This window comes from Notothenia coriiceps, unplaced genomic scaffold (genome assembly GCF_000735185.1).
Source record: "Notothenia coriiceps isolate Sejong01 unplaced genomic scaffold, NC01 NC01_scaffold00001490, whole genome shotgun sequence".
Classification (NCBI taxonomy): Eukaryota; Metazoa; Chordata; class Actinopteri; order Perciformes; family Nototheniidae; genus Notothenia; species Notothenia coriiceps.
In genome coordinates this window covers 1-3,846 of record NW_011334191.1, presented here as the reverse complement: position 1 = coordinate 3,846, position 3,846 = coordinate 1, and the positions used below count along the sequence as shown (strand labels likewise).

Here is a 3,846-nt window from a genome sequence, read left to right as displayed (position 1 = left end):
AATGAGTCAGTCACAGTTTTACACTTTGGAAATATCAGCAGAACTAAGTTAGACCACGTCACACGCACAAGCACACAGACACACTACAAATGAGTGTATCATCATCATCATCATCATCATCATCATCATCATCATCATCATCATCATGTAGACAGCTGGACTTGTGGTTCACATCTTGTTCACCTTCCAGGTCAGATAGGAGTTCCAGGCGACAGCAACTATCTGCACCACAGCCATCCTGAAAGGAGATATGATTTAAATAGAGGCAAATAACAAAAGAGTCTGATATGTTCACCAAGACAGACTTAAAGACAATCATAATGCTTCTTCTTATGAGATTTTAGGGCTTTAACATATATATTTTTGAAGTTCAAAGCTTCTATCAAGATTTTTTAAAAACCAAAACAAGAAATATCCCACACAAAATCCACAATTTGAAAAAAAAGTGATTTATCCAATGAAAAAAGTGGGTGTTTTTTTTATAATAAATCCTATTTTGGACTTTACAACGCTCAAGAATGATTAGAGATGTTTGAGTAAGAAGCAACACAGCCCCCACTTGAATCTAATGCTAATACCATTAGTTTAGTTTAATCTTTATCCGTGCAGAAATAACAAGTTAAAACAGAACAAATGAACATGACATGCAAACCACTGAAAAGAAACACCTCAGCAGCACTAAATGCATTGAATAGTCCCATTGTATGATAACATATATATGAACTCTGACCTGTGGTGAAGTGGAATGAAGTAGAAATTGGCCATCTGGACTGCGGGCCAAAGCTGAAAAACATAAACAGAAAATATTGAAAAGACAATCTGATGCACAACATGAAGCCGAGGGGACATTTCAGTCAGTAAAATGGTTTATTTACAGGAAACACTTACATAGTAATTTGAGATGAGGGCGTCTGGGTAGTCCTGTGAACAAGGAACAGATACTGTATTTGAATGGGCACTGTAATGAGTCACTTTTCTATTATGTTAAAACAAAATCCACATTCTAAAAGTAGCTCTTAACAACCTGAGTTTGAAAAAAGGCCTGAAAACACTGAATATTTAAGAGAAAGCTGATGTAACAAGCAGTTACAAGTTACAATCACAAATCTGCAGCAGGTGATTATACTCTTCAAGGTCCATTGTATTTCAAATAGGGAGAACATTGAGTAGGGTTTATTAAACCTCTCAGTTGTCTTTCAGGAATATAAAACAAAACTTGTTCTTCAGATCCCAATTACTTCAATGAAAGACGTCTGTTTCACAGCTCTTTGGCAAAACCTGCTCTCAGGTGTCAAGTGAAAAGGCATCATGAGAAAATTAGGAACTCGTCACACCTTTTCGAAAAAGTCTCCTGAACAAGTGCGTGTGAAGAAAATATTGTGCTGCTGTCTGAAGGAAATCCCAGTATTTTGCACTTAAATGCAATTTTTAAAAGGTTTTCAATGTCCTTATAGCACACATCAGATTTCTCTCTGAATGCTTCACACTTTTGGTGAGAAGTTTCTGAGTTTGGATAGAAAACATCTGCAGATACACATTAGAACTTCCTGCCCCGTGCTGAGTTCAGGTTCAGCCCTCCAACACCTTCCCTCAGAGAACCGTTAACCTGCAGGTGTGTGGAGTGAGAGATGGTGATGTGTTCAAGCTCAAGGTGGTGTGGAGTTTCTTTCCAAAAACAATGACGTTTTAGAGCCAAAGATATCAGCACATGGCCAAATAATAATGGTTGAGTTATTGGTAGTGATGGACATCTTCATCAGCCCCCTGTAGATACAGTATATAAGAGTCATTTTGGGGTATGGGAAGTCTTTCTTTTACTTAATGAAGATGAAAAAAGTGTGCAAAATCTACATTTTCTGCTGGCTGATAAAAAAAAAATACTAATTGACAAAGCTTCTGTCGCTGTCCATGGTTCTGAAACATTAAAAAAGTGTGTATGGTAGATAAATATAACCGTAAAAATATAATGTATATACACAGCTTTAAGTCTTTTAAGCTAAAATACTTGACGTGTAAAAACTCTACAATTTCCCTTTGAGTTGCAAAATAAACCCCAACATTAATCACACGCTTATNACCAAGGAGTCAGACGACTTAAAGGTTGAGACCAAGCAAGATGGGAAGTCTTTCTTTTACTTAATGAAGATGAAAGAAGTGTGCAAAATCTACATTTTCTGCTGGCCGATTAAAAAAACTACTAATTGACAAAGCTTCTGTCGCTGTCCATGGTTCTGAAACATTCAAAAAGTGTGTATGTAATCCTTTAAAACCTGCATTATGGTAGATAAATATAACTGTAAAAACATAATGCATATACACAGCTTTAAGTCTTTTAAGCTAAAATACTTGACGTGTAAAAACTCTACAATTTCCCTTTGAGTTGCAAAATAAACCCCAACATTAATCACACGCTTATCATAACGTTGGTACTTAAATCATGTGAAGGTGACAGGAAGAGATTTAGACTAGAAAAAGTGTTAACAACAACGCTGAAAAATAAGCAAATATATAAAATAAGAATAGAACGTACTTAAATAAATGAGTCTTACTGTAATCTAGTAAAGCTCCTTTAAGTGTAATAATCTATACAAGTTTTTGCCAAATAATGGAACAAAGGTTGTTAGATGCTGACCTTAAACTCCACAGTAAATACAAAAGGTCTGTGTGAGAGTTGTTTGGGTATAAAAACACACATATACCTTTTATATATTTACACACGCACAAACTTTCCCATGTCCTCTTCCTAAAGGTCACATCAACATGACTCGACATATAAAAACAACGAGCCAATGTTCCAGTCTTAATATTTTTTTTGTTTTCTAATTAAGGCCCAACAAGCTGCTGGGCCACCTGAGGTGATCGCTGCGTCACACACACAAACACGTCAAAACGGTTCCTCACACACTCTGCAGAAGACGGGACGTTTCTCAGATCTTCCAGGGGTTGCTACGCAGTATGAATACTTTTCAGTAAACAAGAAGTTATTTCACTTCAGTGTCTTAGATGTCAATCACAAACTGCTGCCAATTAAACTTAATCAAAAGGAAGTTAAATGCTTTTTTACAGTTACAATGATTTGGTTTTTTGCCATCCTACGTCCTAAATTAGACTAGATTCAAGGATTTCTTGTTTGATGTTTCTTGTCTTATTAGATAAATGCATCTACACTTGAAAAGGGGACAGAGAGGGGACGATAGAATATAATTAGAATATAATTGGGAGGGATGAAACCCATGGTCACACATGCAGAGCACACAGCACACAGTGAAATGTGTTCCCTGCATTTAACCCAAAAGTCAAGACCAAGAGTTTAAGAGGTCGAGACCAAGTCAAGACCTTAAGAGGTCGAGACCAAGTCAAGACCTTAAGAGGTCGAGACCAAGTCAAGACCAAGACTTTAAGAGGTCGAGACCAAGTCAAGACCAAGACTTTAAGAGGTTGAGACCAAGTCAAGACCAAGACTTTAAGAGGTCGAGACCAAGTCAAGACCTTAAGAGGTCGAGACCAAGTCAATACCAAGACTTTAAGAGGTTGAGACCAAGTCAAGACCTTAAGAGGTCGAGACCAAGTCAAGACCAAGACTTTAAGAGGTTGAGACCAAGTCAAGACCTTAAGAGGTCGAGACCAAGTCAAGACCAAGACTTTAAGAGGTCGAGACCAAGTCAAGACTTCAAGAGGTCGAGACCAAGTCAAGACCAAGCTTTAAGAGGTTGAGACCAAGTCAAGACCAAGACTTTAAGACCAAGTCAAGACCTTAAGAGGTTGAGACCAAGTCAATAACAAGACTTTAAGAGGTTGAGACCAAGTCAAGACTTCAAGAGGTTGAGACCAAGTCAAGACTTCAAG

General features: G+C 37.4%; 1 long non-coding RNA gene across 1 annotated transcript; it reads right to left on the bottom strand.

The window, feature by feature from the left end:
- Nucleotides 1-6: 6 nt before the first annotated feature.
- On the bottom strand, nucleotides 7-955 carry LOC104962481 (uncharacterized). The gene is made up of 3 exons (XR_800208.1): nucleotides 889-955; nucleotides 731-783; nucleotides 7-238 (listed from the first exon to the last, which is right to left on the bottom strand). It is a non-coding gene; the product is annotated as an uncharacterized lncRNA (long non-coding RNA).
- Between the last annotated feature and the right edge of the window lie 2,891 nt (nucleotides 956-3,846).